Source organism: Phalacrocorax carbo, chromosome 18, assembly GCF_963921805.1.
Source record: "Phalacrocorax carbo chromosome 18, bPhaCar2.1, whole genome shotgun sequence".
NCBI lineage: Eukaryota > Metazoa > Chordata > Aves > Suliformes > Phalacrocoracidae > Phalacrocorax > Phalacrocorax carbo.
Genome location: NC_087530.1, coordinates 2,051,588 through 2,074,363, shown reverse-complemented (window position 1 = coordinate 2,074,363; position 22,776 = coordinate 2,051,588). Strand labels below are relative to the sequence as shown.

The 22,776-nt window shown below is 44.0% G+C and overlaps 2 protein-coding genes across 15 annotated transcripts in view; one reads left to right on the top strand and one right to left on the bottom strand.

The window, feature by feature from the left end:
* The window catches only part of STRBP (spermatid perinuclear RNA binding protein), an 87,264-nt gene extending 83,564 nt beyond the window's left edge, over positions 1–3,700 (bottom strand). For 12 of the 13 annotated variants that reach the window (XR_010375626.1, XR_010375627.1, XR_010375628.1 and 9 more), the window contains exon 1: positions 3,597–3,700. The gene's annotated coding sequence lies outside the window, so the exon portion shown is untranslated. Of the gene's footprint in view, positions 1–3,465; positions 3,551–3,596 lie in introns of those variants that run through there. The other variant, XM_064468572.1, reaches the window with a different exon arrangement.
* CRB2 (crumbs cell polarity complex component 2) overlaps positions 3,578–22,776 on the top strand; it is a 77,782-nt gene continuing 58,583 nt past the window's right edge. Inside the window, exons 1-2 of one of the 2 annotated variants that reach the window (XM_064468559.1) lie at positions 3,578–4,080; positions 4,653–4,821. The gene's annotated coding sequence lies outside the window, so the exon portion shown is untranslated. The remainder of the gene's footprint in view (positions 4,081–4,652; positions 4,822–22,776) is intronic. The other variant, XM_064468560.1, reaches the window with a different exon arrangement.

Here is a 22,776-nt window from a genome sequence, read left to right as displayed (position 1 = left end):
ACTATGCTTTCTACAGAAGTGTTTGAGACTTGTATTTTTCTGCTATTTAAATCTGTAACTGTTTTTCATGTTGCTTTAAACAGGAATTTTCCTTTTGATTTCATCACTGCAGCATATACAACAGTAAAGCAATCCTCACTTGCCAATATTGCTCAGTTTATGGCAAATCCAGGACGCTACATCAGCCAAGTGCTCCTCATGTGTATGTTGTTAGCACAGAAAAGTCCTCCCTCCTCTAACCTCGATGCAAAGCTAAGTTACAGAAACCAAAACACTATGCTAAAGTCCTCTGTTGGCACAGCTAGACTTACCATAAATCCTATAAATCCTAACTCACCAAGAGCTGAAATGCAGCCTAGTGAAGTGTAGATGAAGCTGCTGCATTCTCCCTCGCCTAGCATCTCCCCAGGTGACCAACACATTCCCGGGTACCCTCCTCTCAGCTGCCCCCAGAACTCTCCCTCACCCAGCCTGTCTATAGAAGCACACAAACTGCCCCTTTTTTAGTGTTTTATATTTATACTCAGACACGTTGGCCACTTCTAGGTGTTTGCACATCACCACAACCAGGGACAAGACTCTGCAAACTTCTATGTTCTAAGAGATACTTCAACAAGCACGCTCACAGTGGCTTTCTACACACTCAACAGCTTGTTAACCAGCCATGGCATTTCCCTCTCCCCTCTTTCCAGCCATGGATCTGCTCTTCAAAGAGCTCTATTTACATGCCAAGTTACAAAGTTCAGCTGCTTCCAAAGCAATGTGGAAAAAGTACAGCTTTTATGATTCTACAGTGAGGTTTTTCACAACATGAAGCAGCTTCTTAGACTACTTTTAGACTTTTCTTTTTTTTTTTAATATTTGCAATCGGGAGTTCACGGTTCAAAAAAAAAAAATCTCAGCCTACCCACAGGCCTTTGAGGAACATTAACTGAGGGGCTTCAAAAGAAGAGAGCTCTGCAACCTTAAGCATCCTGTTACTGAAGTAAACATTTTTTTCCATGGATGTTCAAAGTGGATGAGGGCTCATGGATGAGGGCTGCCAAAATCTGCATATCCACCAGAATTTAAACCACTTCTCCTAAGCTTAGGCATGCCATGCCTTTTCCCATCTTCTATTACATCTTTCAGTTTGCTTACTCTTTGTTCTCATTTCCTTCCAAACCTTTGGTATGAAATCATCGTGTCTGAAATTCCTTCTTCCAGGACAAAGCACAAGGCTGGATTCGGTCACTTCTTTAGCAGCACTCATAGCAGTTATCACCTGGGGCTTCCCCCAGCCCCCAACATATGAGTATTTCTAGACAGAACCTTCCTCCAGTTCCCTGAGAAATTAGGTCCTAGATTTCCACCTTGCATTTGGCCTGTGAACCACCTGGAGCAAACTTCATCAGCATCCCCTTTGTGGAGAGGTAACAACACGGTCAGTAGTTCAGTAACAGTGACTAGTTTGGATGTTTGCAAATAAAACCCCTTTACAAAAACAGGAATGAGAAAACCAGCAAGGACTGAAGACTCTACTAGGAAAGCCAAAGCAGCACTAAACTTGCACCATCAACAAGATTCTGAGAAACAGAAAATCAAAATATTAAAACCTTACTACTAGCAATCCTTACCCACTCTTTTCCCCATCTCTCCCTTCATTCTACACCAATGTGAAGCAGAGGAAAGTAGCTGAAATGTCCCAGAGAGAAGAAAATGACACGTGCCAAGAACTTCCAGCAGCAAGTCCAACTTCCTAAAAACGACCGGGAATTTAGTAGCAGCTACAGCCAGCCACAGTCTGCTGACATGGATTTCATCCTCTCTACACTGGCAGGAAATAACTACAACTGATCTTCTGCAAACTTCTGATGGCCCATCCGAGAGGCGGACTACTTAAATTCCTGAAAAACACCTTTGCTTTTCAGAGGTGCGCGCACCCACCTCGCGCAGATGAATACAGTGACACAACCTCTCCAGAGACGCCGCCGGGCCTTCCTCCCCGCCTGTTCCAAAAGTTTTGTTTTCAAGCTCTCCCCCCCAAGCGCAGAGAGCACTCTTCTATCTTCCTTCCTTCCTGCAAGCATTAGGCCCTCTCTGCCTCCACAGTTGCTTCCCTTCAGTCTCTCAAAAATTGTTACCATATCTTCAAAAATAAAATAAGACTGAGTTTTGCAAACAGTCCTTCCTTCTCCATTCTTTCCAAGAATGTTAAAGTATTCTGCATGAATGAAGAAAATTATTTTCATTTTCTGTCCTTACCCTAGAAGGCCAGGTTTCAAATGCTCACTAGAACACACAGCTATTTTAATTTAAATTAAAACAGCTGGGCTCTTTAACTTCGGCTAAAGTTGGGCAAACGGTTTTTGGAAGTGGAGATTTGAAATGCCTTATGTTGCTGACAACAATGCCCACTTAAGCTTTTTTTTTTTTTTACTTTAATCACATTTAGAATTTCTAAGTTTTCAGGACAAAGTATAAGAAACTTCTAAAAAATGTTAACAAACTATAGCAGACGCCTGAAGAAAAAAGAAATTCCAAGCGCGTGCAAGAGGCCCCATTTCGCACGGTTTTGCGCTGCCGTACCCTGCGTGCGGGCGGTTGGGAACACACGCTCTCTGCGGCAGGACATTTTCTTCTTACTTTCTGTAAATCACACGGCACCATTTTCAGAGCCACGTAAATAAATAATAAGACATTTATCTAGATAACGCATATTCCTATTTTGATATAAACCCCAAGTTTTACTCTAATCATCCTGCCTGTGACTCCCCAATTATCCCTCTTTTAAGTTCTCACTTCCAGAAGAAAAATTAGTGGGTTAATGATTAACCAAATCCGGTGCGAAGCAAAGCCAGAAGGAAAGGGGGGAGGGCCCACCCCAAACCCACAGACCCTGAACCGAACGAGGGGTGACGCCCCCCCCCCCCCCAGACGCAGGAAGGCTGTAAGGGAGCCCGAGGGGCCGGGTGCCCCCGGCCGGAGACGCGGGCAGCGCGCCGGGCTGCCACGACCCACCAACAAAACTTCTGCGGGTGAGGCAGGGCTGCCGTGCGGCCGGGGCCGGGCCCGCACGCCTCCCCGCACCGCGCCGCGCCGCGCCGCACCTGGCCGCCCGCTCCGCTCCGCTCCGCCCGCCCGGGGGCGGCCGCCGCGCACCGCACGCCCCGGCCGAGCTCCCGCCGCCCCGGCTCGCCCTCCCCGCCGGCACCTGCGCGCCCGCCGCCAGGTACGCGCCCCGCAGCCGGCGGAGGAGCGGCCGCCCGGGCGCAGCGCGGCGCCGAGCCCCTCATCCCCTCACAGCTCCGCTCCCGCCCGCGGCTGCGGCCCCTCAGCGCGCCGCGACCCCCCCCCCCTTCCTCCTCCTCCTCCTCTTCCTCCCCCCGCCCCCCACCCCCCCCGCCCCAACGGCCGCCGCGCGCGCAGCAGCGCCCCCCACTCACGCACCGCCTCCCATCCCCCCGCGCCGCGTCCTGCCCTTGCCTCCTGCCCGCAGTGCCCGGTGCAGTGGGAGGAGCGGCGCCCGGCGCCCGCCTCCCCTCAGGGGCGCGCAGGGAGGGCTGTTGTGCCGCCCCGACCCCTCCCCGCCGCCGAGCCCTTCCGCCCCGCCTCACCCCGCCGGCCGCCGGCCCCGCCGCAGCCCCCCGGCCCCGGCCCGGCTCCGCGGCCCCGTCCGGCTCCTCCGGCTCCGCAGCGGCGAGCGGGGCTCCGGCACGTGACAGCGCCCGGCGCCCCCATAGGCTGGGGCTGCCGGGCAACGTGGGCCCGCCCCCTCCCTGCACCTGAGAGAGAGCCTTACGCCATCTGCGTAGGGGGATGCCGGGCCGCCGCGCTAATTCCGTAGCGGCGCGGAACCGGCGGTTTCCTCCCGCCGGGAGGAAAGCGCAGGAGGGAAGCTAGCGCAAGCCTTACGGAGTTGACGTAAAGGTCCTCGGCTCGGCCCGTTTCCTACCTGAGGCCGCTACTCCTTGCGTAAACTGCGCAGCTCCCCCCCGCCGCCCGGGCTCTCCGCGGCCGCGAGAGCTCCCGCGGCTACGAGGGTTAGGAGCAGCCGGGCCTGCACGGGGGAGCGTCACTTGCGTAAAGCCCCTCAAAGAGGTTAGTGTTTCTTACGAATTCTCCGTAATGTCGTCAACGCCGGCGCCGCACCTGAGAGGGCTCCCGTTGCGCAAACGCCGTAGGTGCTAGCGTGTCGGGCGCAGAGTGCGTAAGCGGGGCGGTAGGGTTGTCCCCCATGGCGGGCGGAGGGGCGGCCGGGGCGGGAGGCAGGTGTGGGGGTCGGTCGGTCGGTCTGTCTGTCTGTCTGTGTGTGTGGAGGATCGTCCCTGCCCGTCTCCACGCTGGGCCGGGGGGAGGGATGGGGCGAGGCTGAGGGGGCCGGGCGGAGGCGGGGGTGAGGTGTGAGGGGTGAGGCAGGGCCTGGCACCCCTTACCCAGGCACCGCACATCCTTCATGGATTTTTATATCCCACTGCAAGATCTAAAGCCGTGCAGAAAGAGAGCAGTTTCCTAAAATTGAGCTGGGAAGTGGTGTTTCCATGTGAGTAGTTGCTCGCCGTATGGAATCCTCAGCGGTTGTCTGAGGGTTCGAGGCAGCTTCGTGGTGTGTTTAGGCAGATCAGGCTGCACAAGGAATACAGTGTTCAATGAGCTCCATCTTCCCTTTCTAGAGATCAAGACAGATGTGTTTGGGTTAGCTTTATGCTGCCCTGCGATAATTCTTCCTAATCCCAGACTGTTCTGGAGCAGACGGGCATTGCCGTGAAGTTGAAGAGCGCGCCCCGAGTACTATTGTCCGTCAGACTCTTCAGAGAAGTGCTAGCGTGCCAAAGCCTTTAGGTACGAGGAGGGAGGGTTGAGTCTGATGGGGTTTTTCTTTGGGATGTGCATTCTATTGAACCTTTATGGTTTTGCATCAACATTGAAATGGCTGTTATCTTCACATGAGTGCTTCAAAATTCCTGCCGGTTTTCTAGGTTAAGTGCCTTTTTAAACTCAGCTTTCAACCTATAAGCCCGTGGCAATTATATTTAGTATCTTTTTTTTCCACAGTTTTCAAAACTAATTTTATATAGGCTGTAAAGATGAAAGGCAGTTGACTGAGGAGCTCTATGCCAAAACAATCAGTACACAACACGCTGTGCCGAAGCAGCCTGTGAGGGAACTTTGGCAAAAGGCAATGGGATCAGGAGATCTGCAGTGCTAAAGTGAAACAGTAACTTTCATTCAAAAGAGTGATTTGCAGCATTAAGAGTGGAAGGAGAAACCATGTGTGTGTTAATAACATTACGTGTAGTGAGAGGTCCAGCTTGTCACATTAAAGCTATGTTCTGTGTACCTCTTTGCAAGCCTGCGGCTGAAGTGTCACCCTTGTTCTGAACAGTCAGATATATAGCTCTACTGTTGTAACAAACTTTTATCTCATGATGTTGAAGGATTGAAAGGAGAAACAAATCTGAGGAATCTCAGTTACTGCTTTCGGGTCTAGATTTGCGAGGTTTCAAAGCAATGAATGAGTCTAGCTAAATCTCCTGTGTGGCATTAAAATATTAGTGTAGGCCTTGAGAAGGGGCAAGAAAATAATAGAAAATCAAGGACTGGTCCAAGGACTTCATCTGAAATTGATTGCAGGGAATAGAGACACAGGACAAATGGAAGGTGGCTGCTGGAGGAGATAGTGGAATGGGAAGGGGCAGCTGTGAAAACTAGTGGCTGTGCGGTGAAGTTGGAACTGTAGTAAGGAGAGGAAAATCTTCAAGAGATGGCATCTCAGATAGTGGAGCTTTTGCAGAGGCAGAAGAAGGGTATTTTCAGCTGTGGTCTGAGTGAAATCTTGAATTTTTCTGTTGAATTATCCCTTGGGCTAATGATTTGCCAAGGGCAAAAACACAGAGGAAAGGGGATTGATGGATTAATTTAGAATACAGGGGATTGGAAGAGCTTTGGCGCTGCAGTACAAGGATATAAATTTAACAAGGAAAAGAACATTTGAGGTTTGGAAAAGAAGGTAATATCTGTCTTTTGGCTTCATGGAATAAAAAGGCAGAAAATTGAATTTATAGCTCTTACTATACTCAGTAAGAGATGGCGACTTGAATTGTGCCAAAAGCAACCTGGAATGGGAGTTATCTTGATGAAAGTTAATGTAATTAACAATAATTATGCTCTTACTTGGGACAAAATACTGGCATAGAAAGATTTATTTTTTTAGAATATATAACTGTGATGGAAATAATGTGTTTCCTGCAGATATTTCCACAGAAATATTTAAGACATTGTCATGTATTATTGAATATTACCAGCATCCTCTAGACAACTGAGGCAAGCACAAAGGCTTTAGAGACGCAGAGACTAAGTTTAGCAAAACACTTTGGCAGAGGTCACACAACAAATAACATAGCCTGGATTAAAACTCCAAGCCTTGTGCTCACTCCAGTAGGCTGTCCTCATAGTCGTAGGCAGTAGTAATTCTAAAGGGTGATATTATCTTTGAAAATACAAAGTATATGTCATTAGCATGTAACTGGATTTATTATTTTTTTTTAAGGAGGTTGATGATCTAGATGATTCTGGCAAATCTAAACGTTCTAGGAAGAGTGGGTGTGGAAAGGGAACTGTAGTTAACTTCTGAATACTGCATGGTGGCTTGTCACTGTCTCTTTGCATCTCCCAACTGGCCAGATTACATTAGGATGGTCTGATTTTAAGTACTATGTAGGTTTTGTGCTGTAACAAGTATATATAGTGGAATAAAACCAATCGTATAACAACAGTATACGGATCTGAGATGCTGATGCAGAGAGCAGTTGTGGTGACTGAAGTCTACTAAGACTCTTTCGCTGATGTTTACTGACACAATAAATGTAGAATTAGTTTGTAAAAAAAAAAAAAACCACAACATAAAAAACAACAAAAAACCAAACCCAAACCTGTTCCTGGACTGATTTTTCAGCTTGTAGATCTCGTACCTGATTGTGCCGTATTCTATAAATGCGATAAAGACATTTTATTATCAGTATTAAATAAAAAATAGAGACAAGGCAGGAGCTAGTGTATATGATGGGCATGTGAAAGCAGTTTTCCTGGGGACCAAAAAACCTCAGAAAAACAGAGGGACCCTTCACAAAAAGTTGTTGATAGCTACTGGTTTTAAGCTTGGAGTGAACCAGGCACTGAGCTCTGCAGGGAGGTGGCCCCGCCGGACGGTGTACTTGGATGATCTAGCATCAGCTACAAATACTACATTAAGGACTAAATGGCTATTAGCTACAGTAAAGAGAAAAATCCTAAGTGAGCAAGGATGAAATGTAACCTATCGAATTTCAAGTGTTTGGTATTGTTTACAGACAGATGGGAATGTTCACTTAGTGCCTGAGGGAAGAGGTATTTTTCTCTTGTAACTCAGAAATCTCATGTTTGAGACTTACCATTGTCCAGTGACCCAGTTCTTTACAGGTTTCAAATTCTGCCTTTAGACATGTTCTAAAGTTAATGGGATTTGTGCAAAGCTATCCGAGGACAGGCTTGGAACTGGAAAAAATAATTCTGTATGAGGCGTGTATTTTAAAAATCTTCATAGAAAACCTCTCTTTACATGTGAAATTAGTCTCATAAGCTTCGCAAGAACTTAAAAGTAACAAAAAATGGGAGAATTTGAAAAAGAACTTGTTTCACTTTATGTCTTTTTAATCTACAAAAACAAATAATTGCATGTGCTTAACTTTTATTTCAGTGGGACTAATCACACATTTAATGTGGCTGTTTGCATGCTTTGAAGTTTGGCAGTGTTTGAATACTTTCCACACAGGAGGTTTGGATTTAGAAAGGTGATAAGCTAGGAAGATGACTTGCAAATGTGAAGTGTTTTGAAGAAAATCTTGAAGTTTGAAAAAGCAGCTCATCTTTAATGACAAGAATGAAGTTGGAAACAATTCCATATAACACAAAACAGTGTCCAGAGCCACTGTTCTGTCTTGCTCTACTTGCTTGTGTGGAGAGAAGTCATGAGAAAAGAAGGGAGGTAGAATGCCAAAGGATACAGAAAACAAAGTGGAAAGTCATGATGTCATCTGGCTTCTACAAAAAAAACAACAACAGAGAGAGCAGAAGGTGAAAGTTAAAAGGGTATAATATAAGCAGTATAAAAATAGATGCAGAGCGGATTAAAGCTGCATTCAGAAAGGGTAAACAGTTTTTTTTAAAAAAAATCCCCTATCTTTGGAGGGCAACTGTGCAAGTATTAAAACCCAGAGTCAATAAAAATATTTCTGCAAATCTGGATTAAAATCAAAGGCTAAATATCTGAGAAGTCAATTGCTGGGAGTGACCTGGGCATGTGGGAAGGGACATCAACAGTGAAACCTTGGCAGATTTTAATTGAATCTGTTTCTCTGCAGGATGTGGGCAGAAGACTCACAGTGGGGGAAAAGAAACGTGAGATGGTATCAGTACGAGAATAGTCTTTGCTAGGGTAGATAAGCATTGCCTGTGGTAGGTGTAACTGTGTGGGTATTGATCTTCTGAAAGCATAGCCAAGCCTTACCCAGGCAACTCTCCGTACACCCCGCTTGTGCTGGCACTGGTGTGACTTAGGCCTGGGTTGTCCCCACTCAGCTGGCAGTGCCAGTACTGTTGAGTTTTACTTTAACATGGGCTCTAACGTGTCTGTTTCCTAGTGAGGATCCTGCAAGTGTTGATTAACTGAGTTAATGTTTGGTAGGTCTCAAATGCCATCTCGCTGTTCCTCTAGCATCCCACGTTGTTCCTAGGTGTCAGAATTTGCCTTGTTTTGTGTATATTTGATCCCAGCTTTTATTGCTTGATTTTATTCCGTTCTGCCTTCATTTTTGTTTGGCCCACAACAACTAGCTGGTTAATCTGTGGCATGGTGTGGCAAAGAGTTTTATTCTGAAAAATGCTTACAAGGTCTGTATTCATTTTTTTTTTAAAGTATATCTTAGGCGTAAAAGGGAGAGAATCAAGCAGAGGACTATCCAGTGTGGAGGGTGCATAAAAATCTAGAATCTGTGCTGCAAGATGAAAAATGACATGCATAAATCTGGCAGTTCTTTGGGTGCCTAACTCATTACTAAGAGTTTTACAGAGTACTTCTTAATATCTGGTGCAATCCTCAATGGTAGCTGTTTGATCTGGGCTGAAACAAAGGTGATAAAATGGCACTGGAGGAAGATTAGACACTAAAAGAGGAGGAATCACACCATGAAATGTACCACAGTGCGAGTCCCAGAACAGGCTCTGTGGGGTAACATTTCAGAGATCTTTTTAGCAATAGGGATGAGGATCAGCTTGAAAAGCAAGCAAAACTGGAAGCAAGTAAGTGGGAAATACTTTCAGGTTATGACTAATGCAATTATTACAGAGGCTACTGCATGCACTGTGGTGGATTTAGCTTCAAATAAAAACAGAAGTTATGCCATGTGTGATTGATTCCAGGTTGGGTTACAATTCAGAAGTGCAATTAGTGAGTCATTTGCTGCTTTATATCAATTATTAAAAACAAAGGTCTAGGTTAAAAAAAAGCGAATGCATATCTCAATATGTGCTGCTGTAGTGGTTAATCTTCTGATTTCACATTTTTGTTTCATGTGTCTTAGTTTTGCTGAGAGTTGTGGTACAGAGAGTTCCTTATACTAGCGAGTGAATTGCTCTATGCTGTACTGGCACTCAGCATTACAGTCCCTGTCACTGCATCTCTTCCTGACTTGGTTTGGCTAAAACCAGCCCCAGTGGAGTTGTCCATAGTAAACCTGCAAATCAGCAGTTTCCTGAACCGTTTGTAAACCAAAGTGCTTTAATTTTGTGTTTATAGGCGTTCTTTAGGACACAGTGCAATGTAGCTAGCCTCGGCCATCCTAACATCTAAATTGTTTTGTAGGCTGTGCTGTCTTCAGTCCAGTAGCTGTATTCTCACCCCCACCTGGCAAGTACTGAATGTATAATTAAAACTTTTCCACTAAGGGCCATGAGAAAACTCATAGCAGTAAACAGCCTTCTTTAAAATGTGAGCGTGCGTCGTGGTTTAAGCCCAGCCGGCAGCTCAGCCCCACGCAGCCGCTCGCTCGCTCCCCTCACAGTGGGATGGGGGAGAGAATCAGAAGGGCAAAAGTGAGAAAACTCCTGGGTTGAGATCAAGACAGTTTAACAGGTAAAGCAAAAGCCGCGCACCCAGGCAAAGCAAAGCAAGGGATTCCTTCACCCCTCCCCGCGGCAGGGGGTGCTCAGCCATCTCCAGGGAAGCAGGGCTCCGTCACGCCTAACGGGGACTGGGGAAGGCAAACGCCATCGCCCCGAGCGTCCCCCCTTCCTCCTCCCTCCCCAGCTCCGTGTGCTGAGCATGGCGCCGTGTGGTGTGGGACATCCCTGGGGTCAGCTGGGGTCACTGTCCCGGCCGTGTGCCCCCCAGCCCCTTGTGCCCCCCAGCCCCTCGCTGCTGGGGTGGGCTGAGGGGCAGGAGAGGCCTTGGCTCTGTGCAAGCCCTGCTCGGCAGGAGCGAAACCACCCCTGGGTTATCAGCGCTGTTCCCAGCACAGATCCAAACCACAGCCCCACACTGGCTGCTGTGGAGGAAATTAACTCTACCCCAGCCCAAACCAGCAAAGTGTGCATATGCAGATGTGTTTTTTGCCGAGATTATTCCATTATGGCGTGTGCCCCAAGATTGTTTCCTGAGAAACTGAAACTTTGTAGTATTTTTTTTCAAAATATGGATTGCATTGCCCAAGATGGGAAAGAGAATGAAGTCTTTCAAAGGGCTGCTGCCATATTGCTTGCCACTGACACAGAGAGGGCATGTGATGACTCCTGTCAGCGCAGAGGGGAGAAAAAAGTAATTTTAATTCTGAATTCCTGTCTCAAAGTGTTTCTGCAGGATGGTGGAATCTAACAAACTCTTGTTGATGGTATGATGTCAGTCCCTACAGAAAGGGAAGTGAGGCGAAGCAGTAGGTACTGACTTGAAACCCTCTGACGTCACTAATACAACAATTGAGGGCCCTGGGGAAAAACAGAGCGAACAGACCATAGGAGGTGGCCAGGCTCGCAGGCTTTCTTGAAGCAGTATCTCCTGTTGCCTCTTTCAGAGACACATTGCCAGGCTACGCGGGAGCATTGATCTGACCCAACACGGTGTCCTTTATGCAGTAGGAACGCCTGGAAACAAATTATATTGCCCACCTTCTTTGAGCATTTAATTAAAATTTCTAATAAAGGTGGGGCCGTCAGTGATCACCTGAAGTCTCCCGATCCTTAACATCGCTCCTTTGGGAAATGGGGTGTTGACACATCATCTGGGCTTTCTTTTCTTGTGAATGGAAGTGCTTTCGCCTGTTGTGCGCATGGGAACGTTGGGGTGACTGCTGCTGGTTACAGGGCATCTCTGCCTGTGTGCTCGGAGCAGGGGAGGGTGGAAGAAAGAAGGTTCTACAGCCATGTGGCTGAGCCTGTGGGGTTGGCGGTGTCTTATACAGCAGGTTTCTCATTGAAATTTAATGGCATAAAGTTCCCAAGACTGACCGTTGGTCTGCAGCTCCCCTCCCTGGAGAAGCCTGGACTGTATGAACAGACATCCAAAGCGGGACTGAACTGCACAGAGGTGTCCACAGTCTTCAGTCTTAGTACTTGATACACATTTGAGATTTGATCCTGTGATCGCTTAACCCTCACAATGATTGTGGTGGATGTGGTTAGCACTTTATATTACTGGCATTGTAGACATGATGAACCAATCTCAAAATCAGCTGTTTTTTCCATTGTGTGGGTAGGATATGATGCATGTTTATCTGATATCAATATGAGGTAAGCATTTTCATATATATCAGTGGCAAGGAGATAAATATTTGGGGGATTTTAAATGTCTTTTCTAGAAAAATGATGATGCAGTTGTAAGGGTTGTTGTTTTAGGGAAGAGCGTGATTGGACCAGATAAGGGAAGATGGGAGTTCCATGCAGGCCCTTAGATATATTAGGGTGGTTTTTTTCCTTTTCTTTTGAAGTTTAGAATTGAAAACCTGCCATCATTCCAAAGTGGAAACAACTTGGGTGGCCTTTTTATCACTAATAGGCAGAGTAACTAGGCAGGACTGTGACTCTGCTGAAAAGACGCTCTGTCATACAAGAGGTTTTCCAGGTCAAGATTAAAAGCAAAATATCTCTCGTCACATGAGCCTTTGTGCTGCACCCATATTTTCTAAATGCCTTTGGCTTATCTTTAATGTTTATGCTGCTATCAAAAATAAACCCAGCTTCCATCTCTGCGGGTGTTGTATTTAACATCAACACTGAATAGGCTTTTTCATTCCTAAATGCTAATTTTCTTTCTGTTTTCAATCTGTTCCTGGTACAAAAAGTTTTTGTTTTCCATGGTGGGTTTTTTTTTTTAAATCTTTGGGGGTTTAACTGCATGTTTTTTCCTTCCCATATCTGTTCTTTTCTATGGCAATCTGTATTTTTTTTTGATGGAAGCAATAGCTGAGTGTCTATCGATGACCCCAAAGCCTAGAACTTGAGTCAGAGTTTGTCTGAGTGCAGCTGGAAGTACAGTCATCATAATAATAATTTTAAAAAAGCTTTACCAAAATTCATTTTTGTCAACAGAAAGTGGAGAATTCTTAAGAGTAATAGTAATTGTTGGATAGAAATAAAACACACTGAACTGTAGTCAGAAGTCTGGTCTAAAAGTCTTGCTATAATGAGAATTTTGGTTATAATGAAGTAGCTTTATAACTTCATTAAAAATTCTGTAAGACTATAGCCAGATTTCAGTGGCATTAGGAAAATATTCACAAGCTGTACCCTTGGGATAAAATACCAACCTTGTTGAAGCTGATGTGTTTCCTGAATGTGGTACCCAAACCCGGTATCACAACCCGTCGTCAGGGCAGGTTTTCACTCTGATGTCTATTCCTCTCAAAGTAGTTAAGTTCTAGAACAAACAGATGTGGCCCAGTACACTAAACCCTAGATCCGATAATGGGTGCTGGCAGGTCCCTCAAACAGAATCACAGCAGAAGGCTTACTCTTTGAAATCTGTTTTCTCTCTTTTGTGGTAACGTGCTGTGTTCCTTGCATTGCGTGAAGTACAAGTAACCTTTCAACATTTGAGACTCTCTACTCCATGTACCCAGTATGCTGCTGCGTAGCTAGTATTGCCGTATAAAGTGATAAGTGGGAAGCAGATCTGCAGCAGATACAGGTCATATTCCAGACGCTAGGTGTGTACCTCAAAATTTCATAAACTTTGATATGCCAAGACGTTACCTAAATGTGCGTGTGCTGGTTTTGGCTGAGAAGGGGTTAATTCTCCTCACCGTGGGGGGCGGCTGCCTTTCCGGCTTCCCGCGCTCTGCCGCGTGGCGGGAGGCTGGGAGGGGCGGGGCCATGGCGGGGGGCGGCTGGCCCCGACTGGCCAATGGCAGGTTCATTCCATACCACGTGACACCATGACCAGTATGGTGGGGGGGGTGGGGGTGGGGGGGAAGTTGCGGCTCGGGAGCGGCGCGGCGGCGGGCGGCTGCGGCGCGGGCGGTTTGTTCCCCCTCTCCCCTCCCTTCCCCCCCCGCCCTGGGCTTTGCGCCTCTCGTTGTTCTCCTTTACATTGCATTTCTGTTGTTGTTTCTTGTAATTTTAATTATTAAACTGTTCTTATCCCAACCCACGAGCATTACCCTTCGGATTCTCTCCCCCATCTACCGGTGGGGGAGTGAGCGAGCGGCTGTGTGGGGCTGAGCTGCCGGCCAAACCACGACAGTATGATATTTAGTAGCTGGAGATTTCAGTAAGTAATGACTAGCAAGAGTCGTGTGTGCTGCTGAAGCACTGCGAAAGATTTGGATGTCTGTGTCATACGAGGTATGTAGACTGAAATTCTGACTACGAGCTTTGAAGTATATCCGCTTTCCCCATTAAGGGAAAATTGAGCCCAGTCTGTGAAGATGGTCCCCTGGGCAGGCCAAGTGTTTGGTAGAATAGATATCCTTGCGACAAATATGCATCAGGAAGGAATCTGCCGGGGTTTACTTGCCCAGGTGCAAGTCCAAAATGGTCAGATTAGGTCAGTAGTTTCAGAAGACTGAAATCAGCTATAATTCAGAGAGTCCTTCAACCAAATAAGGTAATGAAGGCAAGAAACTTTATTCCCATAATCCATTTTGAGGAAGCAGGGGCCTATACAGACGTGGAGGGTGGAGCCATGCGGTAGGACGTGGGGATCAGTAGGAGTCGAGGAGTGAATGAATGAATGAAACGTTTGAAAATTTAGAAAACTGATCTCCCTGCCAAGACTGAGGAGCTGCAGGTCAGAGGCCTGCTCGAGGAGTGATGGTAAAGGGTTTTAAAGTAAGGCAACAAGCGGTCTTTGTAAGCGGGTAAGGCAGGCGACAAGTGCCTGCTCTGGGTGTGACAGGGTGCTGTACTGGAGTAGGGTGGATGTCGCAACGTATACAGAAATGTACCTGTTTTTTAGGGAGAGTATATTTTACATACATTTTTTCATGTTTAATGTAACACATCTATGAGTGTAGAAATGCCTCATTCTGTGTGTGGTCTTTGCTTCATGCCTTAGATTAGAAGGTTCTCTCTGAATTTTTGATTTAAATTCACTTGCACTAGGAGTGGGAAGTTGAAGGCTGTTGATGTATCTTGTCTCTTTTTTTATTTTTTTTATTAACCTGCCACTTAATGCAGGTATGTATTGTTATCCTATTTTGCTTTCCTATTATAAATGCTGTTCAGCAGTTCTACCTCTTATGCTTTGGTGTGCAGCCTTTCTATTGTTTAACTCAACAAATAAATGTAAAAATTCTGTTTAATGCAGGTGTTCACGGAGCTATGACTTTTTATTTATCCCACTTGCTATTTGATGACCTAAATGATTTCAGCTCTTCTAATTACTTATTTAAGGACTATTGATCTCTCAGGTTTCTTCTGGGAGGCCTTACGGAATAGTATATCAGAGAAATAGCATTATAGTTGCCTGCAAATTAAGGCAAGCAGACAGACTGTAGTAACCAGGCAGGTGGCTTATTTTAGGCTAAGTCCTGTGTGAAATATTTATGTAGTGATTTAAATACTAAAGAGCGGGAGTTCTTGCAGTACTGAGAATACAGCTGTACGTCAGTCAGCAGTTGAATCTTCCTAGTGGGAAGGCCCACGTTTATGTTCTTAAGCCATTCAGCTGTTAGGGCCCTTTGCTAGGAACCACAGAGGTCTGAGTCACTGCCCTTGGCTTCCCATTCCTGGAGTGCTACTGTAGACACAGGAGAAAGGTAACAAGAAGGCTATAAAATTTAGTACATGCAGAAGTGGTGTAGCATTGAGAGCTAACATGTGATCATTGTCATTCATTGTGTTCCCTGATAACTTTTTCAGGATAGCATTTTAAATGCTCATATTTAAAAATTAAAACCCCTAATAGATATGGTTCTGTAGGGCTGATCTTTGAAATTTTCCTGCTTCATGTCCCAAAGTGTTTTGTGTTTTATGTCATCAGTCAGTTTTTGCAGATAGTGCTACATGACCCCCATCAAGTCTCTAATAAGGTGCTGTGAAACAATTTTGCTGAGGCTGAGTGTTAGGAAGTTCCTGCTGACCTGCAAATAGGTCCCCTTTCCTTGACAAGAGACAAGTGGCTAATTTGATTTGTTTCTGAACACCATGAGGGTCACTGGGAATGGGGACTGAAATACATAAATTAGTGCTCCTGATGTCTCTTGGGGGAGACTTTCTTCTCAAGTTCTGTTTACATCGCTTGATCTAATAGTCAAGCTAGATTAGAACTTACAACTTTCATAGTTGTATTATTCAAGTCACTGCTCTGTGGTCCAGGTAACCTGTACTGCAGGGTGTGAGATGGAGACCAGTAACTAATAATTTAGTCAAGATCTGGGGGGGATAAGATCTCATTGCATGGGATAAACTATTTCAGTAGTCTTCTAAAGTATCAAGTACCATTTTCCTTACCTCCTGACACTTGTAAGTCTCTCTTCTTTTATGTTTTATTTTGCCTTTTACTTTGGCATAGAAGCACAAGCCAGACAAATTAGGTAGCAGTAGCTTTTGGTGGGTGCAGAGATGGCACCTACCTCTTGTAGTTCCAGATTCTCTTATGTTAGTCTCCTGTGTGGAAGAGAAAATAGAGATCGCAGACTGCGCAAGAACTCTGTCTGAAGTGGACTGGAAAGAGTTGTGTGTCACTGGGGACAGCAGAGGGTACACATTGCTGCTTCTCTGGAGGTGTCAGGGAGGAAGGACACTGCCATCGCTGGTAACTTGCATGGTCGTTGAGATCTGCAAATGGAAGTTAAGGTAGTGGGGCTAATATCCTTCTCTGTCACTGTAGCTTGGTGTGTAACACAAGTAAAATCTCCAAATTCTTCTGTGGTTTGGTTCATCCTGTCTACGAAGCGGGCGATAGTGGTGATCTGCTGAGAGTTTGTGGAGTGTGCTTAAAAACGCTTCCTGTGCCTCTTTGGGTAACATATTCCAAACCAGTCCCTTTCATAGAGGAGAAGAATGATCTGCCTGTTTTCAGGACTTCAGTACTGCTGCTGCAAACTACTTTATATATATATATTTATTTTTTTTTTTCCCTGTAAGAAGTTCCACCCTTTGTACTGCTTTTCCCTTTCAAGGAAGAGCAACATGCTTTTCTAATGTATGTTGATGATGATAGGTGTTTTGATCATCTTAAATGTTACTGATGATATTCTCTTCGTTTGCTAATAAAAGCCAGGAAAACTTTTTTTAGATTCAGTACAGGTTTCTTTTAATTTATTTTGCATATTCCTAATTAATCTTTACAAAGTTTTCCCAGCTTTGATAGATGATTAAATGGGATATATGAAGAGTGTGCAGTATTTTTAAAGGATAATTTCCTACGGGGCACTTCAGTAGGAAGAATACTAATGACCATCCATAATGTAGATGTTTGAAGCCAGCATGGGGTGTTTGTTGTAGATACCATTTAATGTAAAAAGGTTTCATTGCGTGCAAAACTAAACTGTGTTTAAATTACTGGAAAATTTAAATGTGAAAGTAAAAGGAAAAAGGAGGTTTTCCTGTTTCCTTTCAGTTCTGCTGTATTGTGCATCTTGCAGTCAGTAACGAACCTGCGTATCAGTGCTCCCACTGGATAACCATCTTCCAGGCTTATGCTGCTTGTACCCTGAAGCACGGCTGCTCTTCCCAAGGGACAGACAGAATGCAATCAACGCTGCTTCTCTAGTCTCTACTCACTAATTGATCTCTGGCTTGGTGACTTCTAGCAAGGTCACAGAATTGGCAGCTACAAAAACAGTGTTCTGTGGATAATTTAAAGGGGAAGAGTGGAAGTACCTAGCATGGGATGTTTTCTTTTCAAAAAAATTTTTTTATTTGTTGGATCTTCTATTTTACTTCTGCAAAAGTCTGAAACTTGTCAAGAACTAATACCCGTAGTTTGTCCATCATGACCTGTTCCTTCAGTTTGTGAGTAATACTGAAAATCGTTCTTTGTAATTCTACTTCTGTCTCTGTTATAATGGGGCGTCAGCATGCTAATTATAGTTCAGATCCTGTAAAGGTGAAATTATTCCTAAGCAAGTATAGTGTGATCTTCTCAAATGTCCTTCTTTGCATTAGACTTGTCATGCTGGCCTTGAAAGGCATCTATGTGTGTTTTTTTGCAAAAGGCTTTGAAGGCATGTGCTGCTTTCTCAGAACAGACTCTGATTGATTCAGGTGCTTTATTATTTGAAAAGTGATGGAGATTTGGGGTTAAAAAACCCCAGCAACAAACAAACCTAAGCTGTCAGTCTCCAAATGCCATGGTCTGTGTTGCTGCTCATTAAACACTATGCAAGTAGCGCTCACTGTCTTTGTCATTGTTACAGTAATGCCCTTTTTATAATGCTCTGAATGCTGGCGGCTGTGCTCAGCAGGTAGCGTCACAATGCACATGGCCTCTGTTCCACGGCCACATGCTGTCTGTTAGCTTATTCTAGTTGAGCCATTCTAAGGATATTTACATGGGGTTTTTTAAAGCTGTGTAGCATGTGGCATGTGTTTAGTCTAGCAAAAACATGCGAGAACTGCAAATAAAAAGATGCATTAGCAAAACTTAAGAGCTTAAATACTTGAAAAGCAGAAGAGTCTACAGGGTTTGCATAAAGGAAATGGTCCAAACTGCCTGAGTGCAAGACTGGAATACTGAGGGCAGAATTAAGCTGTACAGCATTTTAAAGGGTTTCATGAACGGTGTGGCAGAGACTGCAAAAGGGGTCGGTTTGACCTGGTGAGACTTGTGTGATCTAGAAATACAGGGATCTTCCCCAAATTTTGTGACAATACAGATCTGTTATAAGAAGAAGCTGGAGCAATTGCTAAAGGGAGGTTGACAGATGGCCAGTTTTTCTGTATCTTTGGATGGCTTGCAGGGGTCAATGCTGTTGTCATGGCTTAAGAGCCTGGATACTCTGATATCAAGAGCCATAGAAATAGTAAATAAGCATTATAAAACATTTGCTTCCTATGAAACCATGTGTGCAAATTTTTGTTCTTACCTGAACTTTTCCAAAAGAAGGATTGGCAGGAATTTGGCAAATCCTGGGTTTATCATATTAAATCTGTACATTTGTATTTTTCCAGGCCTCTTGCCCAATAATGAAGCAAAAGAGAAGGGTGCACTTTCCAACTAACTTGTGCAGCACTTAAGGCACCAAATATGCAATACACAATTCTAAAACTAGACATGTTTCAGGAAATAGAGGAGTACACTTATGGATTGGGAAACTAAAATATAAATAGGTCTAGGGATACCAGTTATGGTAACTCCCCACTGATGCTGAAATAAGAGGCAAATTGAGATTTCACAACTCGAACAGCTGTGTCTTGGGTTTGGAAAATATTAATGTAGTGGATGGAAGAATAATATTCTAAGTGACATAGTTCAGAATTAATGGCAATTTGGTAGATAGTATATTCAGTCTCTGCAGTAACTATTTCTGTTGAGAATTTGTAAATTATGCTAAGTAGTTGGTTTCTCTCTTACACATGCACAATTACTGCCTGCTCTGATGTTAACCCATATTTGTTTCTTCATGGGAAGTCAGCAAGTCTTCAGTAGCAGTAATAATTATTATAGATCCTGAAAGTTACCACTACAGAAACCTCTTGGTGTATTTATGCTTACTCTCTGTCTTCATTTAGAGTGTCAGAAGAGGTCCACCATATTTGGATAAATGCATACTTTGTAAATAGAGCACTCCTATTTGATGAAGTGCAGCTGGTGTACATAGAGCCAGCTTGCCTAACCTGGTAAATTGGCTAGATTAATTTTCAATTTAATCAAATTCAGTTAATTGAAGTATGAAATGGCTTATACTAAGTTGATCTTTAATTATGTCAGTGTTTCTAGATTAGAGTTTTCTTCTGTGGACAGAACGACCAGTTATTATTAGGTGAGATTATCTTTACTGAGGGGGTTTGTGATACTTATTTCAGAGGTTAAATGCCTGTTGTTTATAAACTTTGTCCTGAACTTCAACTTGTACAGTCTGTCCAAAGTTTCCTGTCAGAAAAACAGTTGATAAAAATTATTTGTCCTTAAAACGCCTCTTACCAACTATTATAGAGCATTCTTCTTGGAGCATGTCAGTCGTGATGTACTGCAACTTTGTGTAGCTTACTCTGAATGGCATTATGGAGTTGGAGGCTTGGGTGGAGAGGAGTAAAGGCTGGGGACCAAATTCGTAGGGAGCAGAAGGAGACTGTATGCCCAAGGTTAGGCATAAGCGTAGCTCACAGTGTTCAGCTCAATCCTCTGTAAAAGTCCTGCAAATGTGAAATTGTCAGTTCCCTTTAATTTGTTTAGAGATCAAATGAATAGTTATTGCTGTATGTGTTTGAGGTTCACGATGTCATGAAGGTTTTAAAAAGACTGTGAAACAAAAAGTGGAGAGCATAGATGCAATTTCTGTAGGTCTGCTTGGCTTGACTTAAAAGATTGTTCTTGTGGCTAGACCTTGCAGCTTGCTCCTGTGTTGGGCAAAGCTGCTCGAGTCACGGGGCTGCCCCTCTCACAGGATGGAAGGTTGTGGCCGTAGAGTCAGAGCTGTTGCAGCATCTTTGAGGAATAAAATACGTGGCTTCCTCAAGGGGAATGATAAACAAGGTCTCATGAAGTAGACATTTGGAAGTGTCTGTTTGTAGGGTATTGTTTATTTGTGTTGTGAAGCAAATCGCAGTAAGCAATATATACTGTGTTTATAGTTGCTCTCAATAAGCTAGTAATTGAATTACCAGCTAAAGACTAAAAGATTAGACACAAAGTCTTTGGAAGAGGGGTGTAGAATCAAGCCTAATTTGATTATTGCAGCAAATCCATTTTCTGTTCATTGTGAGTTGAAGCAAATAGTTTGATGGTTCAGAGCTTCTTATGCTCTTTCTGTTGGTGGTGTTTGATGTTTTAACTCCTGTGTGAGACATGATACCACAGAGGGGAAATGGAAAATGAATAGGTTAAGTTGTCGTGAACCTCCCCAGCTAATGAATTGATTTGATACTGTTTATTCTACTTGAACTCGAAGAGATTAATTGAATAAATGTTTACGTTTGAATCTTTAATTTGCCTATAAATATGGATAGTAAGTAATGAGGAGACAAGAAATAATCTTGAGAGTCACCTTGGGCAGAGAATAAGCATGCACGACGCATTCTTGGGAACCAGAAATGTCAGTATGGTATCTAACCTCTGCCACCAAGTGGCAGCTAGATTTCACTGCCTATCGCTGGCCCCATCCGGAGGAGGTCTGGCTGCAATGCTGCGCTGCTGATCAGCAGGCCAGCATTGTCACTGTTTCAAGGGAAGGTCATTGTGCCTAAGGGAAAGACAAAACCACCAACATTCTTTAGGCAAAATTAGACCTGGAGTTTCAGAAGTTTTCCCAGCACAGAACAAATGTCAGCCTGCATGTGTGAGTCTGTATCTGAAGTTGACAGCTGAAGTTGACTAAGTTTTCTGCTTAAAACTTAGCTTTGGGGAGCAGTGCTTAGTATTTTGCCCAGTGCAAGGTACAGACCCAGTCTAAAGAGGTGGTCGGGTGGAGGTGGAAGAATGTTTCTTGTTGATGTCAGACTATTGAAATGGGTAAGAACAGACCAACCCGTAAAACTGCCTTAGAGGATTAATCATTTATCTACTACCGCTTCTCTAAAAAGTCTTTATATATAATACACAGCAATGTGTTTAAAATGAAGAACGTAAAATAGAAAAACGCAAATGGAAGGAAGAGAATAGAATCAAGGATGTAACACAGGAGTTGTCATACTAATGGATCATTTATGTATGTATACGTTTATTGTAGATCCACTATAAGTAGCAGAGGCAGAACTTGATATAACGGGTAATGTAGCAGTTGTCACCACTACGGGTGTGGTTGTGGTGCAGCAACACTGGAAAAAAAAAAAAAAAGGTTGACTTTTGTTTCCAAGTGTCATTATAGCTAGATTATGTGACATTATAAAAATTGATTCATTTCTGTCACTCACAAAAATGGCGGAGGTGTAAATATTGAACTAAAGTAGCAAAACCAGGCATACTTTTCAGCAGAATGGTAAAATTGCTGATTAGATAAAGTCCCAGAATAATCTGAACAATTCTGGGATTTGCCATAAATGACAAAACCACTGACTAATGTGAAAGACATGATGTATATTCTGTATTTAGACACGTCATGTTAGATCAGTTAGGTCTTATAGGCTTATAGGTGAAAAGTACCTATGTATTATGTTATTCTTGATCAGTATTTGGGCTAAATAAGAGTACAGCAGTATATAGGAGAAAGTTTTGCTCACCAGCAATATAAATATATTCTCCTGAGGGGGTTACAGGGCATTTCTTAGGCACTTGGGACAGCTTCTTGCCGTGAGAATGGGTGTGCAGATTCTCTGGGAATTACAGGATTCCATTAAATGGGAGTGAATCTGTTGTAGGGCACATCCATGTCTTATCCTGGGTGAGGAAATACTGCTGCACCGTGCTGCTTCTTTCCACTAGAATTCCTGCATGCCCTCTGTTCCATACATAATTCAGAGGCAATGCATAATTAAAGGACTATAAAGCCACGCTTACTTTCATATATTTAAATGATTTGGTGAGCCAGGGATGGTGTTGGCTGTGTCTGTGCTTTTGCTTTACCTTTTTCTATAGTTTGTTGAAACAGTGTGGACCGCAGCCTGGTAAGTCAGAAGTTACTGAGAACCGCTGCCAAGATGCTAATCAGTACTAACTGACTGTCAGGATTAGTGTTATATTAGAAAAAGGTATAACTACATAACAAAGTCTAATTAATTTGCAGTTGTTACTAGGAAATATCAGTGTGCTCTGCAGATACTCAATTCCTCTTGTTAGCAACAGCTTTATAAAGTATAGCGTTTTTAAAGGAAAAAATCCCTAACTTGTTTTCCTCTCGAAGCATAAAGATCTCACAGTAACAATAAAAGCCTGAATAAAACACTGAATTGCCTAGACTAGCACACTTACACAGATACTAATCCTAGGAGCAGATGAATGTGTATAGCATCTGTTTTCTCATACAGGTCTGCAACAAAGACTGGCTTACATGTGGAATAAAATGGAAAAAAAGTTAGTCTTACATCTTGCAGTTCCTCGCTGTTCCATTCTGTTCCGGATTGCTATTCTTCAGAGCAATGGTTTGTGACTGCATCACACGGTGGTATTTCCAGTACTTCCAGTGCTATACTGAGCTCTGTGTGGAAAGCATCTCTTAGGTGCTCTGGGCC